Consider the following 21,501-nt stretch of genomic DNA (forward strand, 5'->3'; position numbering starts at 1 on the left):
AGATGTTATGAGTGGTTAGAGATACGAGGTAGAAATTTGATGAAGAAAGATTATTGCTATGTATGAATTAAATATAAAGATGGTTTATAATGATAAATACGCCAATATAACCAACAGAATTACAAATAAGTTGATATAAAGAGAAATTTAGTTAAAACTATTCTGTTACACCATTACTATTGTTACTAGTATATATGTTACTATTTCTTTTTGTTCTTTTTCTTTTTTTGTAAATGATATGGCCTGACAATGCACTATGTTCAAAATGTTTATGAATAAAAAAAGAGTATATATGAATGTTCTTGCTATTTTTATGCCATTTCTGCTCTTTTAAATTCTGTTTGTTTTTGCTTTTTTTTACTCAGTTAGTTATCCAGAGTCATTTGTATGGAACATAAAACAAATAAGGCAATGCCTAAAGCATTGCTGACATAAATCAAAAGCAAATCAAGCTGGACACAGATGAGAAATCATATTTTGGTCTCAAGTGTGACAACTAGAATGGTAAAAGGCCATTTTTTCTTATTTTAACCATGTTCTTAGATGGTCATCCAGCAGCTGCTAAACCCTATTAGGAAAAGATGGTCAAGAAAGCTATTGTGGATAATGTAATAGGCATCTTGGACATGAACAAGTCTGAGGGGATAACCATAACTTTATCCTGAAATGTTATATGGGATGTATTTGATCCTAAAATGCAAAGGAAGTCCACAGAGTACTTTGCAACATAGTCTTGAACTGTGATGAACAGATGATACAGTAGAAGCACTGTCCAAGTGTTAGAAATAGTAAGATAGATAGATATAATTCTTTACTGGTCAAGTGTGATTGGATACACAAGGAAATTGTCTTTGGTGCATATGCTCTCAGTGTACATAAAGAAAGAATAAAATACATCTATCAAGAATCATAAGATAAAACACTTAGTGATAGTCATAGGTTACTAATTAGCAATCAAATCATACTAGGAAACAAATAATATATAAATTGTAAAGATACAAGCAACATGGTTATAGTTATAAGTGGGAAGAGATAGGTACTAGGAAGGATGAGAATTATAATAGTAATACAGTCTTAGTAAATAATTTGACAGTGTTGTGGGAATTAGTTGTTTAGAAGTGAGGGCATTTGGAAAAAACTGTCCTTATGTTTAGTTGTTCTGATGTGCAGTACCCTACAGCATCATTTTGAGAGAAGAAGTTGAGACAATTTATGTCCAGGATCTGAGAGATCTGTAGATATTTTCACAGTCCTCTTTTTGACTCGTGCAGTATACAGGTCTTCAATGGAAGGCAGGTTGCAATGTTTTTTCTTGCAGTTCAAAGAATAGAATTCTTTATTGGCCAAGTGTGATTGGACACACAAGGAATTTGTCTTGATTCAAATGCTTTCAGTGTGCATAAAAGAAAAGATACATTCGTCAAGGGTCAAGAATAGGTACAACACTTAATAATAGTTCATAGGGTATAATAAACAATCAAACCATACTAGGAAACAGTCAATATAAATTGCAAGGATACAAGTGACAAAGTTACAGTCATAAAGTCACAAGTGGGAGGGGATGGGCAAAAAGGAGTAATGAGAAGATTAATAGTAATAGTAATGCAGACTTTGTAAATAGTTGGACTGTGTTAAGGGAATTATTTGTTTAGCGGAGTGATGGTGTTTGGGAAAAAACTGTCATTGTGTCTAGTTGTTCTGGAGTGCAGTGATCTATAGCGTCGTTTTGAGGGAAGGAGGTGAAACAGTTTATGTCTGGGATGTGAGGAGGTCTGTAAATATTTTCACAGCCCTCTTTTTTACTCGTGTAGTATACGGGTCCTTGATTGAAGGTAGGTTGGTAGTAATTGTTTTTTCTGCAATCCTAATTACTTTCTGGAGTCTGTGTTTGTCTTGTTGAGTTGCAGAACAGACTCAATAATTCCTCTGTAGAACTGTATCAGCAGCTCCTTGGGCAGTTTGAGCTTTCTGGGTTGGCACAGAAAGAACATTTTTTGTTGTGCTTTTTTGATGTTTTTGATGTTAGGTGTCCATTTTAAGTCTTGAGATATGATAGAACCTAGAAACTTGAATGTTTCTACTGTTGATACTGTGTTGTCTAGTATTGTAAGAGGTAGTAGTATGGGAAGGTTTCTCCTAAAATATACCACCATTTCTACAGTTTTGAGTGTATGTCATTCAAGATTGTTCTGGTTGCATCACAAGGCTAGTTCTTCAACCTCCCATTTGTATGCAGATTCATTATTGTCTCAAATGAGACCAATCACTGTTGTATCATATGCAAACTTTAGTACTTTAACAGAGGGATCTTTTGAGATACAGTCATTGGTATATAGAGAAGTGGAGAGAACACACAGCCCTGAGGGACTCCTATGCTAATTGTACAGGTATCTGTTATGATCTTGCCTAGCTTTACCTGCTGCTTCCTATCTGTTAGGAAGTTTATGATCCATTTACAAGTGTGGTCAGGTACAGCTAGCTGATTTAGTTGTTAGAAGACTATCTGAAATGCTGGTATTGAATGCTGAGCTGAAGTCTATAAAGAGGACCCTTGCATAGGTCTTTGGAGATTCAAGATATTGTAGCATGTAATGCACAGTCATATTAACAGCATCATCTGTCGATCTATTTGCTTGGTAGGTAAATTGCAAGGGATCTAACAGTGGATCAATGATGGTTTTAAGGTGGGCCAGCAGTAGCCTTTCAAAGGTCTTCATAACTATAGATGTTAGAGCAACTGGCTGAAGTCATCCAGTCCCTTGATGAACTGTTTCTTTGGCACTGGGATGATAGTAGAGCATTTGAAGCAAGAAGGAACATAGCACATCTCTAGTGATTTATTAAAAATGCGGATGAAGATGGGGACCAATTGGTCAGCACAAGCCTTTAAGTTTTTGTCTGTGAAATAGGCCTTGCACCTCATTCTCTGTAATCACCAGACGTGGTGGGCCCAATGGGATGGGGTAGGTATAGGAGGCTTGACTGTTGTTGGTGTGTCTGAGATGGGGATTGTGGAGATGGGTGGCAGTAGTTTTCTCTCATCAAACTACAGTAAAACACATTCAGGTCATCTGCCAGTTGTTGATTTGTTTCAGCATGGGAAGGTTTGCTGTAACCGGTGATATTTTAAAGAGTTTGTCATGTTTGCTGGTTCATTTGTTGAAAACTAATTCCTCAGCTTTTCAGAGTAGCTTCTTTTTGCTGCTCTGATCTCCCTTGTTAATACATTTCTGGCCTGATTGTACAGCATTCTATCACGTTTTCTGTAGGCTTCCTCTTTGGAACGACGTAGCTGTTAAAGTTTAGCTGAGAATCAAGGTTTATTGTTACCGTATATTCTCAGGTTTCTGGTCAGCACACATAGGTCTTCACAAAAACTGACACATGATGTTACAGTATCTGTGAATTCATCCAAGTCTGCAGAGGTATCTTCAAACACATCCCAATCAGCACAGTCAAGGCAAGCCAGAGTTTTAGCTTTGCCTCTTCAGTCCAAGTCTTCACAGATTTAATTGTTGGTTTCATGGTTTTAAGTCTTTGTCTGTAAGCAGGTACAAGGTGAATCATACAATGATCAGAATATCCCACAGCTGCTTGTGGTAAAGACTGATAAACATCTTGTAATGTTACTACGCCATCACCATCATTATTGGTGATTTTGATTATTCCCTTTTGTGAGAAAAGTCCCCCTTCCCCCAATTAGGTTATTGATTGTTTTTATTCCCAGTTTATGTATGTTGATAGATTGTTTGGATTGCTATTATATTTAGATCATAATTTCATTATTTTTAATGTAAGTTATAAAGCTGTGAATAGTATGTCTCTCAGAATTGGTTTTCATTTTGTTGGTTCTCTTGTGAACTAAATAAAAATAAATTTAATATGGATTAAACCTGATTATATGTGATCTCCTAGAATACAATAGAGTACAATAAAGAAATGTTGCTTTCTTCAGTGCTTGGAACCCAAATGAATATAGGGCATCAGAAATGGAAAACATGAAAGTTCGCATTTCCATTCAGTTTATAGATCATTGAGTAGAGAAAGCTGCAGGGTCTCCCAGGAATATCAAAGTTCTATTTAAAGAACCATCTTTTTTCCCATTTCAGCCTCATGTTCTCCCAGGTGTAAGGGATATTTCAGAATCCTGGAGGTAATTCAGGTAATGCTTTTAATGTGTTGTTGCTCTGAGAAGTGGGTTGTGATCCAGTGATTATCAGGCTAGAGTGGGCAGTTATGCAAACACTCAACAGCCACTCAATTTCAAGGCCTCTAAACAGCACACAAAGAATTTGTTAATCTGTGGGAAGAAAATACTATGGAGTATTATCAGGCTAAAGTGGGCAGTTATGCAAACACTCAACAGCCACTCAATTTCAAGGCTTCTAAACAGCGCACAAAGAATTTGTTAATTTGTGGGAAGAAAATACTATGGACTTCAATAAGCATTTACCCTTTTACAGAAGCAGTGGGAAACAACTATTCTGTATAGCTTCAACTAGTTTGCAGTAGAGTCTTATCCAACTAAATTGAGTCTTAAACACTTCTGCAGAATTCTTAGTTTAGGGAAAGAATTTAGCCAGGCAATTTAGTAAAGTGTGTCAAGATTGGAGAAATTTGATAATTGATGCTACTGGGGCTCAGAACAAAAATGATGAAGTTATATTATCTCTCTTTTTTTTCATGATGTAGGAAAACTTATACCAGAGTGATTTTTGCAAATAAAATGTTCAGTTTGCAGATGATTGGTGCAATTATGAAAAGCGTGAGTAATAGGATATGTCAAGATCAAATGAAAATATATTTTTTTCAAATCCATGCAAACGATGGATGAAACAAGTAACACTTTGCAATCCAAGGACTTTTTCCATGGCTTGTGTTTGACTGCAACAACAAATACATTAATCAGGTACAGGACAATAATTGATATTTTACAAGGGCAATTTTAAAAGGGCAATTTTTACCATGTCAAAAATAATGAAGTTTGGAATTTAAGGAAGTAATTCTGTTTGGAATCCTGCCAATATTTCATAAAAGTCCACTTTTATGTTAATTGAACCAATCCCATTGCTTTTTATCAAAAAGGATAAGTTAGTTGCTCTCTCTGCTATTGAGCAGAAATCTAAGTTTTCTATCTTAACATTTCAACTTTTGCCAAGGAGTAGAGTTTGTATTGGTCCCCATCAAATCTATCTTCCCTTAATCCAAGGGTCTTAGAAAAAATTCATAGCAAAGAGTAAACTATCTGATTAAAAAAAAGTATGATGGAGCTCCATTTACCATAGCCTAGATAGCATCTAGAAAGCAACTGTTCCCCAGCATATTTGTTAATAAGCCACAAGATATTATATACAGAGTTCACATACCAGACCTTATTTTCTTTTGGGCTCAAAATAATCACTAGGGTTTATTTTTGGGGAAACACAATTTCAGGGTGATCAGCCCAGCTGGGTGCCCTGCTCTGCTCCTGGTACACACACAAGACCCAGCAAGTGCGTGGGGACTGATGGTATCTGGCAGCAACTGTAGCCTGCTGGTCCCTTGGTCAGCACACTCTGGGGCTGCACCGAGTGGAAGGCATAGAGCTGTTGATACCAGAAGATAACAAAGATTCCAAAGATAGTTCTAGAAAGCTTAAATAACATAGGGATGTGAGTAATGACAAGCTAATATTGAATGAAATGCTAGTAACCTTTGCAAATTTTTATTAGGAAGTTTTAAGGTAATATTTATTCAATAAGTGCAGATGTAATAGCTGTAATAGCATGGGATATACTATAGGTCAGACACAGGAATTAACCTAGTTATATGGGATCTCAATTGAATAGTAATCAAACTAAATTAAAAGTTATTTCATATTCTTAGCCTATCATTGTCTTCAACTCAAACTAAATTATTCCCAAAACTTGATTTATGGAAAAAACAATTAAGTTTTTAGTATCATACTCTTACCTTTATTTCTTCTCTGGCTCTTAGAAGTTGATCATTACATGTATACCTTTAATTCAAAAAAACATTAAGTCTTTTGGAAGCACAATCACTTATTTTGTATGCTTTAAAACAAAAGGCACTATTAAAAATTGGCAATTTGACACTAAATTTTAGCACAGTCCTTCAGAGTTCTCCAGAATCTGGTAATCATTCTGGGTAGGTTACCTTAACGTATGCTAAAATTAAAATTAATTCTGTGTATGGACTTTTCTTTCTATGTTTCCATTTGAAATAATATTTTTTTTAAAAAAACTATAAAAGGAACAAGTTCTCTGCTAAATTCCAGAAGTGATCCAGAAGTTGTAGAGATTCTTTTCATCTGCTCCCACATTAAAAATTGAAGTATTTTCTTCTTAGCTTTCTTCCAATCATACACCCATGGGAATGTAAAGTTGTAAAAAGACTTATGTTTAGAAGAATTGTGCCTATTCTTAAAGTTGATTGGCACATTTCCTTGCACTTTCCCAACTTATTTATAAGAAGCACATTTCTATTGAGTTTTATCTAAATGCCAAATCATTACAAGTTATAAGCATAGTACTATTGCATCTTTGTGGATTATCTACAACTCACATTTGGCACTTATAGGGAATACAGAGTCTGGTTGTTTCCAGTTATCGTCAAACATAAATCAATTTCATGCCAAGACTTCCTGCTTCAACTCCAATTGATTGTTTGTAACAAGGTCTATAATTTCTATCATGAGGATGCTAAGGATGTTAGCTAGACAAGTTAATGAGATCTGCAATTATCAGGAGAGAGGCACAGCTGGGTATGGTAAAGGTAGGGAAACACAAACAGGTTAAAGCCTTAATTCTTTTTATACTTTTGGTGATTTGCATTCACTGATTAAGTAGTTATTTTAAAAAATATTTGAAACATATAAGTCTGAAAATTGTAACTTTACAACTTCATACATATTAGTGGATGAAAAGCAGAATATATATATATATATATATATATATATATATATATATATATATATATATATATATATATATATATATATATATATAAAAATTTTCCTGCAAATAGAGAGGTAATTGATAACAACCAGATTACCACATTATCTTTAACACTGTGCTCTGTAGGATCGGAATCTTTAAATAATTTAATATCCCATTTGAGTATACATATAAAGTAGGAGCTCTTCAGAAATGTTTCTTTGACAACTTATAAAAGTTGGGAAGACAAACATAATGATTCTTTGCTTAGCAATATTTTAGTAAGAAGTTCTCTTAATATCGTTAAGCTGATGAATCTTTCTTGGTTGTTTTAATGTAGAGTTGGGACTCTCCAGATGTTGATTAAAATTCCAAGCAACTTTTAACAGCATGATCAATAAAAAAAGATGTTCTAGCAACATCTGCAAGCCAGATTCCCTTCCTTAATGTTTTCAGAGAAGCTTTTAGATTTTGATCATATTAATATAAACATGTAAGTGCATAGAGTTCTATTGAATTTAATATAATTTATATCTGAGAATATATGACATATCCATTAAAATAACCAGGGTTTTTTCAATTTGAAAAATATTTTTCCTTTTTAAAGATGTGTATTGGACTGCATGTTTATTACAAATATGTGTTGGTACAGAAAAAATAAAATCCATGAATCTTTCCCATCTCAAATGAACAAAGGAATTACGTTAGCAGTTCTTGTTGGCCAAAAAGAAAAAAAGTGCATATAATAAGCAATTGCAAACAGAATGTAACCACTAAGTGTTGCACTGCGCAACTTGTAATATAAATTGATGTATTTCTGTGTATATTTTACCCATATACAGGACACCAATGAGCATTACAACAGAATTCAAATATCAAATATCATTTTAAGCAGAAAACATTATTTTGTACATTTTGCTTTTAATGCCAATTATATATTTTTATTATTCATTTCCTAAGAAAAGCAGTATAATTAATGAATCCGTAAATCAGCTATCTTTGGTAAACTGCCCTCTATATATGCCAGACTACAATATCCAGAATTCCCAACATGAACATTCTGGAGATCATAGTCTCAGAATATCTTGAGGACAGCAATTTGGGAAAACTATTCTAAATCCTCTTTAAATGCTGTTTCAGTTAAAGATAATACAGCTTCATTAGAGTTCCTGCTATTAAGTGAACTGTCACTGGCTTATGTATGCTTGAGACTTATCAGCTCCAGGCAAATTAGAATCTACAATAAATGCAAATTACACTAGTTATGATATTGCTTTCACTGTAGATTTATTAAATGGTGGCAATTAGTAAAAAACAAAACAAAGTCGCTAGTCAGATTTTTGTATTTCCTCTGTGTATTGTACACTACCAAGAAGTGTAGACATATTGATATAAGGTCAAGAATATTGATCTTTGCAGTTTACAGAGGTAGTAATTGTTTTACCAGTAAACAAAGTATCTGCCCTTATGGTCTATAGGAACAATCCTTTGGAACATTTATAAAGAATTCTGTATTTTATTGATACTCCGTTTACTGACCAAGATCTAAAATGATCTGCAGGATCACTAAAATATTTCACTTCTTACTAAAATGCAACTAAATGAAAAAAGAAAAACTTCATCAATAACTACTTAACTTTAATAAGTTTCACTTTGAACTGACCAAATATGTATTGGTTGTTTGCTTCTCTTCCTTTTACTCTTTTATTTAGCAACTTTGTCCAAAATAGCATATAATAATGGAGCCAATAAATGTTATATTAATGTATTTTGATAGTTTTGCAATCAACTATGCAAGCCTTAATTCAGGACAGACTGGTCCAATATTTTTGCAGAATGCTATCATTTGTGGAGGCACAGTCTTGTGCTAGAATGTGTCCTAGAATATGTTAAAATTGGACAATATGCTTGTCTACTTGGTTATTAGTTACAAAAATTTGAATCTACTGAAAAAGTCCCTTGCTACGTTAACTCTTGAACAACAATTAGAGTCATGGTAAACACAATAGTTCTTGGAATCAATTGCCACAGCACTTTTTCCTACTCATATCAGACCTTCTAGAAACTATGTGCCTAAACAATCTTTGGAATCGTGAGCTGGTTCAGCTCAATCACATTAAAACTTATTTGCAAAGGAGACTGCCAATTAGAGGTGTTTGCCAGAGCAACTTCACAGCTGCTCTAGAGCTGCTATGAGTGTGAGATTCCGCATTATCATTGCAAAGATAACTTTTCCTTCAGAGGAATGATAACAGGACTAAATCTATCCCTAGGATAGTTAAGTGTTAGAGTTGGCTTGCTGTAAAGAATCAGGAGGCAGCTTGAATAAACCATTATGCAAAGAAAACATTCCTTAACACCTGGGAAGGGAGAGAGTCTTAAAAGAAAAGCCAGCAGATGTCTCCTACCTGATGTAATGTGTTATAGAAGAAAGGGAAGGAAAATCACAATCAGATTTACAAGATTCTATTATTATAGCTGATCTCATTAAAGTATAGTTCCAATCTCCCATAGAACCATTTCTTTATCCGGTCTACTTTGAAAAGTGATACTTAGTATTAGACAAATTAAGTATGACTTAGCCAACAACCATGGTTAAAAGATAAGGGAGTCGCACAATATGAAATAGAGGTATAATATATATGTTTGTTACTGATACAGGATGCAGCAACAGTGCCTGTCATGTTAGTGGTGGAAACCCAGAACTGTGTAATGGTTTTGGAACTGTAGAAAAGCGATACAGTGTGATACAAGATTGTTTGGAAGCTATGGTAGATCTTGCTACCTGACTGCCTGCAGGGCCCAAAAGTTCAGAACAGAGAAAAGAAGCCCAGATATCACTATAGCTCTTCTTGAACTAAAGGCAAAGAAGACAAGCAAAGAAAAACTTTTAGTCAGTCTCCTATCCCACCCTGGCAGAAGCAAATATTCATATGACATTCACTGAGTACATTTCTTTCCCCAGTATCAATATTCAGTGTCTTCTAGAGTCATTCAACCATTGTTGTACTAAAATATACAAGATTCCTGAAGAAGCTTCTTGGATGAGAAGCGAAATGTCTTCAAAAAAAAAAAAAAAAAAAAAAGAACAAGAAAGTCCAGTTGCCTCCTGAAAAGGCATCTTTGGGACAACCATAACCTGGATGATTGAGACTCTCTACCAACTTTGTAGCTATATAATTTGGGCTGAACACTCTTTGAATGGTGTGGGAGTAGGAATGGATTTCTGAAAGGGGGAGCAGGGAATTTCAGACTACAGCAACCAGTAGCACTACTCAGGTGATCCTGAGGACAGAGATAAGCCTCCAAGTGCTTCAAATAACCTCTAAAAGGATCCAAATTACCAGCTGTCTACAAGGAATATAAATCCTTCCATTCTCCACTATCCTGTCAGAGCTGAAGAAGTTTCTTGGATGAAGTGAAGTATCTCCAAAAGAAAGAACAAGAAAGTCCAGTTGCCTCCTGAAAAAGCACCTTTGGGACAACCATGATCTGGATGACTGAGAATCTCTACAGACTTTTTAAGGTTTCTGACACTTCAGCAAAGGCAAGATGATGCTACGACAATCCTATAAATTTTTAGTAAAGGAGTGGCTCATAGGGCTGCCTCCCAGATGGTTTTTCACAATGGATGGCTGATCATCCAGTCCAAATAGTTATGAACTTTCCATCTGCAGCAACTTTAGAGTTCCACAGTTACTGGTGATAGAGCTCTTCCTGCTTTGCCATATTCCCACTCACTGTGTCCCCCCTAATTTAAGTGCATCTTATGGCTCTCGAAAGGTTGCCAATCAGTATGTTTTAAATGGTAAAAGGCTTCAAATGTGTGATTGTTCTCATTTTTAATGTATTGATCATGATTAAGTACACCGGTGCCACGGTGGGCACGGCACAGGCGATACGAATGAGAATGGCCAGAGGATCCTGGACTTTGCCGACTCCCATGATATGACCATCACGAATACCTGCTTCATTAGGCGAGAATCTCAACTCCTCACCTACCATAGCAGAAACGGGAGCCACCACACACAGATCGACTACATCATCGTACGACGAAGAGCCGCTAAAAACGTGCTCAACGCCAAGGCGTACCCGTACGAATCGAGCAGTCAGCACAGGCCGCTGATGGCGAAGATCAGGATCAGCAAGCCCAAGACCAGGATTGACAAAAGAAATGCAGACCAGCCACGAATCAAGTGGTGGAACCAGAAGAAGATGGCGGGACCCCTCATCAAACCGGAGCAGTTCCGCAGATGGTCGACGGGCCACAGGAAGCATGGTCCATGCTGAAGAGCACTGTTCACACTGCCGGCTGCCAACAGCTTGGTTGCACCAAGCCAGGACGGAGACGCATCGAATGAGATACATGGCTCTGGACACCGGAAGTACAAGATGCCGTACACCTGAAGAAACGGCTCTACCAGGCCTTTCTTCAGGACAAGACCAGCGAGAAGCTCTGCGAATACAAGGCGGCCAAAAAGGCAGCCAAGAAAGCAGTAGCGACAGCCAGAAGCTCCCACTACGATGACATCTACGAGAAGCTGAACACGCGAGAAGGCGAGAATGAGATCTACCGCCTAGCCAAAAGCAGACACAGGAAGACCCTGGACATTGACCAGTTTCATGGGATCAACGACGAAAGGGGAAATTTGATCGTCAACCCCAGAGACGCTGCGGAGAGGTGGCGGCAATACTTCGAGAAGATCTCCACCGAGGAGTTCCCACACCCACGAACCCCGCGAGGTGACCCAGTTGAAGGCCCAGTCTCAGGCATTTATGCCAGCGAGGTCGCCGACGCCATCAAGGCCATGAAAAACGGTAAGGCAACAGGACCAGACGACATCCCTGCCGACTTCTGGAAAAAGGCACTACCGGGCTCGGCATTGTGGCTGTGCGAGCTGTTCAACAACATCGTCTCCACGGGAAAAGTGCCACACGACTGGTACCGCAGCACCACTGTTCCGATCTGGAAGGGAAAGGGCAGCCCAGCGGACTGCTCCAACTACAGACCGGTCAGGTTACTGTCACACACTATGAAGATCTTTGAACGCGCGTCCTTGATAAGCGCATTGGACACCGTCGACATCAGCGTCAACCAGGCTGGATTCATCAAGAACTGCGGCACCACCGACGCCATCTTCGGTGTGCGGATGCTGATGGAGGCTCACAGAGAGAAGAAAATCCCGCTCCACACCGCCTTCCTAGACTTGGAAAAGGCCTTCGACCGAGTCCCGCACGATCTCATCTGGTACGCACTGCGAGACCACGGCGTGCCTGAGCTGCTCGTACAATGGGTCCAACTCCTATACAGATGTCACAAAAGCCGTGTAAAGCGGCAGCTGGGATATCAGAGGAGTTTAATATTACCGTCGGCGTACACCAGGGCTCTGCTCTCTCACCACTGCTGTTCATTCTGGTGATGGACACAATTACACACGACCTGTACACGCCCGCCCCATGGACGCTGCTCTACGCCGATGATGTGTTCCTGGCCAACCTGTGCAAGGCTGAACTAGAGCACCGAGTCCAACAGTGGCACGACCGCCTCGAGCAGTTCGGGCTCCGGCTGAACCTAAAGAAGTCCGAATACCTGACCACTGACAATGAAATGACAGGCTCCATCCACGTGAACGGGCAGGAGCTACCGCGCGCCTCCACCTTCAAGTACCTGGGAACTACTCTTGGGGAAGAAGGCCTACTACAAACTGAGGTGGCAGCCAGGATCAATGCAGCGTGGGGCAAATGGAAGTCCGTCACGGGCGTCCTCTGTGACAAGAAGATGCCGATGCGCCTGAAGGCGAAAATCTATAACTCTGTGGTGCGCCCCGTGGCCATATACGGCGCAGAGTGCTGGCCGACGACCAAAGAAGTCGAAAGCAGACTCCAGATAATGGAGATGCGAATGCTCCGATGGTCGGTAGGCCTCACCCTACTCGATCGCGTCAGGAACGAAGAAGTGCGTAGACGGTTCAACGTCGTGCCCATCCCCACGGTCATGAGGCAGTCCCGGCTACGATGGTTCGGCCACGTGAGCCGCGCCAAGGAAGAATCCATCATCAAATCTGTAATGAAGGTGACTGTCGGAGGAGCGAGACCGCGTGGTAGACCTAAACAACGCTGGATGGACACGATCAAGGCCGATCTAGAGATCGCAAAGGCAGACCCGACACACGTGGCAGACAGAGAGGTGTGGAAGCAGTACTCAAGGACATTAGCGGACCTCGCCCGAGCGCGAGACAAACGCTGAAGAAAAAGAAGAAGAAGATCATGATTAAGTAGCCAGAATCTCACAAAACATCGTGATCATTTTGAACGCCTGTCACTTTCGAGGCATTCTGGAACTGGTTTGAATGGGATCACTCCAGGATGATCTTCTTTCCTCTGGCAAATTGCTCTCTTAGCTCTCGTACTTTATACTTTCATCTTAGTTTTGCCTGGCCTTTCTAACTGATGCTTGAGGAGGTAAAAATGTCCTTTCCCCCCAGTCTCCTGAATTCACTTGATCGTTTGCGCTCGGCGGGTTTAGTGAGCACAAAAGGATCAACCAAGTCAGAAAGAATTAAATAATTAATGTTGTCCCCCAAAAAACCTTGATACAGCATTTATAGTGTATCACATTACATTTGCTGCATCACAAGAGCACTACATTTTGAGTGGAAGAGATAGAGGAACTATTAATTTCTAGAATAAAAAAAAATAGATTCTCTGAGACAGTTACAATATCAGCAAAAATTATTTATTCTGAATATGTCACTGCTAACTGGGAAGAATTTGATAGGTCTCCATTATTTTATCCTGGATCCTTGTCACAACACTAAATAGCAGAAATTGAAGAATATCCCACTAAAGATGCCAATGTATAAGACTATAAAAGGTTCCTTATTAAGGTACACATTTTCTTTTATGTAAATGAAAATAAGAATAGCACAGGAGCCCTATAGTACTGGATTATGCAGCTGACCAGTCTAAAGAAATATTCAGCCTGACATCTTAAAAGTAGAAAATGAAAGTTAAACCTGTGAAAATCAAACCTGTTTGAAAAACTGAGGGAATTTGCTTCCCTAATTTGATAAGGGGGAAAAACAGAGTGTGATGCCTATGCAACGGGGCATCAAATTGTTAAAATCAATTCAATTTATTTGGAAAACCAATTTAATACAGATATTTGATCCAATAATCATTGAACTGGCTATATGAAACAAACATCTCTACTGTAAAATTAAAAAGCCACTTCTGATGTAGAGCTGAACATAAATATCTAGGCATCAATGACTGACTGCTTCTAAATATGAGAATTTGTTTCAGTGTTAATTCTTCTAGCTATTGAAGGACAGTATTTGCTTGTCAGTAGTTTAGTTCTTCTTTTGTCTTCAATTTTCACTCCAAAAATCAACTGAACTTCTTACATTCTAAAAAAACCAACAATCTTTGCACTTACACGACTTATCTCAATAATAACTAGAAAATATTTCCAGTCTTTATGTTAACTTATAACCTAGTTAAGTGCATTTGAGTCAAGATTTATTAAATTTATCTTTTGCTCGTCTCATAACAAAACAAGTGAGGGTGGCTTACAGCATTAAAACCTTAAAGTTCTAACAAATAAATATGCCTAAAACAATATAAATATTAATCCCAATCAAGATAAAATTATAGTTAAAAGAAGGGCAGGGAAGGAACAAGATGCACAGGTGGTTGTGATGGGAGCTAAGGTTGTCTCTTAATTCAACAGCCAGCTCCAGTATGATGTTCCTGTTAGGGCCCAAACCATCTGGCAGAGCCAGATCTTTAGGCTCCTGCAGAAATCAGAAGGAAGGGAGCCAATCTCACCTCAGGAAGTAAGATGTTCCAATGATGTGCCATGGCAGAGAAGGTTCTTTGCCTGGTCCCTGCAGCCAGGATTCCTTGACCAACAGGTCCACAGCATGCCTCCTCTGCTGCCATGGGCGTGGTGGGCCACTTGTTCATTTATTACATATATAACAACTAGTTCAATACCCGTGCTTCACTATGAAACTATGTGGTTGGGCTTAGTTTTTGAGTAGGAAAATAAGGGAAAAAATTTCTGCCTCTGCCTACCAGCATCCATCAGTAGTCATCTGGCTAGCGTCCTGTCAGTGTGTGAGAGAATTTAGGGCTGTTTGGAAAATGAAACAGTATTTGCTATGTGAGCAAGGAGACAGCAAGGAGCCTGGGCGTAGCTTAGCTCAACTGTTCTGTAGTAAAGCTGCTTGGTGCTATGAAACTAAAACTGAAATTATTGTCCTTTGCTTGTGTTTTGCAATTGGAACAGGTTTCTTTTCAGGTGGGGAGGGAGAGTAGAAATTCTTAGCATCAGAGTGTGTTAATAATAATATACAAAATACTAATGCTCTGATGGTCATTTTGAAAAATCCCTTCTCAGTGAGCACCTAGAAGCCAAGAAGAACATATGTGCCAAATTTCAAGTTTGTAGACTTTATGGTTTTGGAATTTTTGTGATGGTGCATGAGTGGTATTTCGCTTTTATATGTAGAGATTAATAATTTGTATGTTATATGAGTAAATGAGTCCCATATTCAATAAAGTAAATAAAACTCAATGAGTTGCAATTCTGAAATAATATGTCTTAGGCAGTTAAAAACCAAGATATTACTTCTTGCCCTTTTGTCTAAAATCAAGTATAATTTGTGTGCAGGACTAGATTATAATCTGAACTGCAACAAGATTGGAGGAAGCAAGATTGGCATGGAAACAATTAATTTTATATTTTCTTGTGTTATGGCACAATTTTTTTCCTACATCCCTCAGTCAAGGCATATAGGCTCGAGGCAGATTTAAAGGTTCTGGAAACTGACAGCACAGTCAATTTTCACTTCTAAAATTTTGTAGAAAATACCAGCAAAGTATTCACAATAGGCAGATTCCAGGATACATTCATCACTTATTTTTACAGCAATATACCTATTTAGCAAAAGAGCAAAATGTGGGAAAGTATATTGTTTCATTATATATACTGACTAGCTTTATTATTTGATTTTCTGCTGTGTTCTATTCTTGAAAATGTTTGCAATGTATATCTGAAAATGTTCTGAAAATTCTACAGCAGAAAAGGAGTTTCTTAAAAGTGGAACAACCATAGAAAATAGTACTGTTTGTGGAATCCTTAGTTTTCTTTGACACTGGTAGCTTGCTTGCAGATGTTTCATTACCTAAGTATGATTAGCATCATTAGTACTAATGAGTGTAGTTTTGCTAGCTGTTTATATATCATAGCTGTCACTGTTGGTGGGGCTATGATTTTCTTGTTGGTAATAGTATTTGAATGCAGCTGAATGCAAGATAGTATAGCCAATTATTATCAATTATGTTTTCTCTTTAACTATATCATTTTCACTGCATTAAATTTAAGCATTATGGGGGCACATATGAGATGTGCAAAGCAATTTGGGGGGCTAGCAGTTCTTAAGTTTGGCTTCTAATCCTGAATTAGAACTTTCTGTTAGAAGGCAGAACATACACTGAAAGAAATATTGCAAAAATTTAAGAACCATGCTGGATCAGCTTGACAGCTCATTTATAGTCATACAGTTGCCAACCGTCTACATCTGGGAAACTCATTACTGATCTGTTTATTCAACTGTACATAAATTGTAGAAAATTAATTAAAGATCAAAAAGTGGAATGTTATAATGCCAATGGTGTTTAGAAAATAAGTTTATATTGGATGTGAGAAAATATCAGCTGTATCAGAAAGATTGGAGTAAGTTATGTGATTCAGAATGCAGGTATTTTAATTCTAACTACTGAATTAAGTACAATTAAGAAAAATGGGTGAGTATCAAACACTGCATTATTCCATTTCTTGTAATGTGGCTGCCTGCATTAATTGGATTGCTTATATGTATACTTTTTACTTTTCCTGAAATTGTAGGGATCCAATAAAAGGAAACTCTTCCATAACACCTTTTCCATCTTGACCAGCAGTACATATAGCAATTTCTCTTAAAAATTACTAATTTATAACTGGAGTGAAAAGCTGCCAGATATTTTTGAATAAATATAGTAGATTTGGATGTTTCAGTATTGCCCAATAGTTGCAAATTACACAAAAACAGAACAAAACATATATAATGCATTGAACACATGTTACCATCAGCAGCATAAATGTTTATTGAATTTTGCAAGCTTAGGGCAATTCTTTACTTTGTAGAATACAATTTTAAACTTGAAAATTACTTTTTTTTGATTTAGCAAGGAGCCAATGGAGGAGCTAAGCTGCAGTCACTGATAGGAATCAATACTCAAAAAGATAGGGGTACAGAAAGCTCATTTGGTAGTGAAGGAAATAATTATAAGACAAATGCATGATATAATATTGTATGCAAGGCTATGTAGTTCGTGGAAGAGTTTCAAATTAACCATTTCAATAAATGGCATTTTCCTTTGCTCTTTATTCTTTGCATAAATTGCTTTTCAGTATTCTAATAGTTCGGCCACTTTTAAAATGTATAATGCTTACTGTGCAGCCTTGAGAAGGATAAAGTGCCAGATTATAGTGCTTAGTTGGTGTGAGCACAGGCAGGAATCAATTTTTAAGCACATTGTCATTTAATTTATTTAGAACACTTAATGATTTAGCCAGTGTGTATTAGTAACAATAAACAAATTGCATTTTTGTTTATGCATATTTAAAATCCATCTGGTGCACTTTATAGCTAGGAAGAAAACTTTCCTTACCGAATTTTCAAGGATCTTATTCTCTTCCCATGGCTATCTATCATCTCTATCTATGTCAGGTACTTAAGGAGAGCAATTAATATTTCAGGGACAGGGAAGAGCCATGATGAAGAGAATAGTAAAGCAAAAAGCAAGGTTATCTTGTGATTGTTGGTTGCTTTTTTACCTAAGGTTATTTTGGGGGAGGGAGCGACTTTTGGCACAGATTTTGTTTGGGATAATTGGAAATTATTGCAACAATTTTTGACAATCATGTTTTAGAAAAGAATATTGGACCACACACTTTTTCATTTCATTTGTAATGGTGCATTTCCTCTAGTGATTCCAAAGTAACTCATTTGTGACAAACCTGCCATAATGGAAAGATGTAAAAAGTAAGAATGAAAATTAAGTGGCAACCAAGGATAACAGTTGAACCAAAGGAAAAAAGTGGATTAATCAGTTACAATTTGGCAGGCTGACCAGTATAATACAGTGGTTAATAACTAATTAGAATTACGGAAGCCTGTTTCAGAGTCTCCCTCAACCATGGAAGTCCTCTGAATGTCTTCTGGGCACTTGCTTTCTTTTAATCCAATTTACCTCATAGAACTCTTGTTGTGGACATGAAATTAAAATAGATAATTTGTTTTTAGGTCTCAGAGAAAAGGAGAGATGCTTGCAATTTATTAGTCCAATAAATCAGAAAATTTTGAAGACACATTTCTAGAGAATGGTGATTCTTATCAGTGACAACTCCTATTTTTATGGAAACAGCTATACTTATGGAGAATCTTCAGGAAAACATTGTATCTTCTTTTCATATATTTAGATTAAAAGATTTTAAGTTATTTAGGAAGAAAATATTAGCATACTATCTATTTAAAACCAATAACCTGTCACTCATTTCATTTCCACATTACATTCTGTTTTGATAGCCTGATGTATGTATGTATGTAAGGTGAAATTGCTTAGTGTTGAAACAAAATTCACACACATCTTTTCACCTTCTGTAATAAGACAATCTTTTTGTTTTCTTAAGTATAGAATGAAGCAGTGCTCACTCAGAATGTTTTATTTGTTTTTCCATTTATAAATCTTTTTCCCATCTAAAGATGGGATTTTGCAGCTGGAAATCTCTTGATTTGTATTTGTCTGAGACTAACAGAGCAGCATATTTTAAGCTCTGATTTAGCAAACATGTGCCACTAATTGATATGATTTTATGAAAGTCATAATACTGCTTGTCTGTCAAAAGGAAGAAGACCTAAATGTTCACTTCTAATAAGCATGTTGTTCCTGATAAGTAGCTTTTCAAGAAAACGTGCACTCATTCTTGGTTTATCTAGAGTGATTGGTGAAAGGTAAAAGGAAAAGTAATAAATACCTGTTGCTGTCAACTCAATTTCTAACAAGCAGGAGTTTATCAGAAATCCCATTCAAATGAATAAATATACTTGAGGAGTGAAGGACTGTTTTATATAATTACCTAGAAACTATTTTTGTAAATTTATGAACATATTTGAGAAATCAAGTCTATTTTTATAATGCAGTTCATTGTACAGTGGAACCGCCGGTCACAACCATAATCCATTGCAGGACTTTGGTCGCAACCCAATTTATTCATGACCGGAAGCAAGACGGATAAAAAAAATGGTGTGGAAGGGAAAACCACCACGGCAGGGAAAATCGCTGCGGTTGTGTTTGATCGCCACCCAAGGATGTTTTCGCGACCAGAGTGATACATTTAGCTGATTTTTTGGTCGGCACCTGATTTGGTTGTGGTCAGAACATTTGTGACCGGAGGTTCCACTGTATAGAGATATAATCTTAATGCCATCCAGATTTCCATGCAGAAATATATTTATAGGATAGTCATATACCAGATACTGAAGTATTGCTTTATATAAATTATCAAAATGTGCCTGAAGATCTCTTTTGTAACTTTTAATGAACCTTAATGAAAAAATATACTTTGAGCCCATTTACCTGAAAGTAAGGTCCACTTCATTTAATATGGCTTCATGTTGAATGTTATATATATAAAACAGTGAATTTCAGCTGTTTTGAAAATACATTTTGGATTGAATTTTTTGGCTAAAATGCTGCTGAACACTAAAGCAGGATTATCAGAAAAGTCTTGCCACAAAACCAGTGATAATAATGAAGGGATTTTTAAGCTCATAGTTTAGTCCTGTAGGAGCAACATTCTAAAACTTACCATACATGTGCGACCATCCACCCCTGTTAAATCCTCTTCAAATTCTGTCCCTATTTCAAAATCCATGATGTAGTTTTTAAAACTGCTTAGGGTTTTAATGATCATATGGTTTCCCTTCCTGAATAACCTCTTTGTCAGGTTTGAGACTACTGGCTATTTTTCTCACTGAAATATTTACATCTGGAAGAAAGAGACAGGCTAGAATATTTTATAAAATTAATGATCCAAAATTTGAGGAAACACTGAAAACTGTACTGCTGTTTAAATATAAAATTCAATATAGATTAATATTTATGCTTCCTTTTAAAATAAGATTACCAGATCTGGCCTGAAAACAATGCAGACAATTTCTAGATGAAGTCAATGAAAACTGGTTGTTAGCTGACTAAGATTTTTCTGTCCCCGATCTGGTTTCTTATTCTTGTGTTGAAATTTATGGTTTAAATTAGGAAAGAAAATCATCTTATAGTTTTAAACCTGCCCTTCCAAGCCATTAAATTTTGTACCTTATGCCTTTATATAAATAAAATTTTAGAATAAAATTCTGATAATTCATCTGGATAAATCCAAAATACTGCAATTTGTATTATGTACTTTATGGATTTTATTTCTTTCACAATTATTTCAGTTCCTATTTAGCCAGAAGAGCAATATTAATAAAAAAACTAGCTGCTAAGAATATTTTCATGCAAACTGCATATCTAGTGAAATCATATAATTCATCCTGAGGCTCCAATAAATGGAAAAGTAGGGGAAAAATATCTTACCTAGAGCTTTCACATACTCCTCAAAATTCTCATTACTAAGCATTTTCCAATAGCCGTTGAAATCTGCAGGCATATGCCTGTTTTCTGGTTAAAAGTCAAAGCTTTTTTCTAGTGTTTTAATTCTGCACCATCCGCTCAGTTCCACTGAAGCAACTTTGAACTCTTAGTTTCTTTATCTGCTCATCTATAGTACAGCTAAGCTAGTTCCTTTAAGCTGATTACCATTGAGGTGTTATTTTTAAGTTCTTCCACAAAGCTGAACATTTTTGCTTAAGGGGTGGTTTGATTTCAATGGAATATGTCACTCCCCTTCTGCAGGACAGCTGTAAGGTCACTGATTATCTGGATCAAGATTTTAACGATAGTAGATTTTTGCTTTCAAATGACTATACAAAGAAGCTGGCTTTTACTGATAATGGTAAGTTCTATCCACTGTTTAGAGAGGGCATTTTATTTAATAAGGATGATGCAATGTTATGGTCTTTAAAAACTGGTTTCCAATTGCAAAAAGAGGTTACACCACTAAAAGGGAATTGTATATTCTTTTATGAACAACAAAATTTGTTCAACAAACCATGCTTAATTAAGTAATTCTTTAGAGATATAAGATGGCACATATTAACTAGTTAATAGATGGCTGAAAAATGTGCTAGGCATTACTCATTCAATCTTGTATTATTGGACTAACACCCAGCATCTCTAGCAGAAGTGAGCATTTTATTAATCAGAACACGTTTTCAGCTAAGAGAATGTGAAGTCTTTTCAGGCTGAGGAATAAGCAGTACTTCACAGAAACCCATTAACTCCTGTGCAAGTAAGCAAGTAAGAAAAAATACATGTTGTACTGCATTATTCAACAATATGCTGTTGCTTGAAGGGA

The 21,501-nt window shown here is 36.8% G+C and overlaps 1 pseudogene across 1 annotated transcript; it reads right to left on the reverse strand.

The window, feature by feature from the left end:
• Positions 1-5,375: 5,375 nt before the first annotated feature.
• Positions 5,376-20,831, reverse strand: LOC148125851 (retinol-binding protein 1-like; annotated as a pseudogene). Its single transcript, XR_015743567.1, has 3 exons — positions 20,622-20,831; positions 19,855-20,034; positions 5,376-5,633 (listed from the first exon to the last, which is right to left on the reverse strand). The product of XR_015743567.1 is annotated as a retinol-binding protein 1-like (transcript).
• Between the last annotated feature and the right edge of the window lie 670 nt (positions 20,832-21,501).

This window comes from Pseudonaja textilis, chromosome 4 (assembly GCF_049901715.1).
Source record: "Pseudonaja textilis isolate UNSWEBS1 chromosome 4, rPseTex1.2, whole genome shotgun sequence".
Lineage (NCBI taxonomy): Eukaryota > Metazoa > Chordata > Lepidosauria > Squamata > Elapidae > Pseudonaja > Pseudonaja textilis.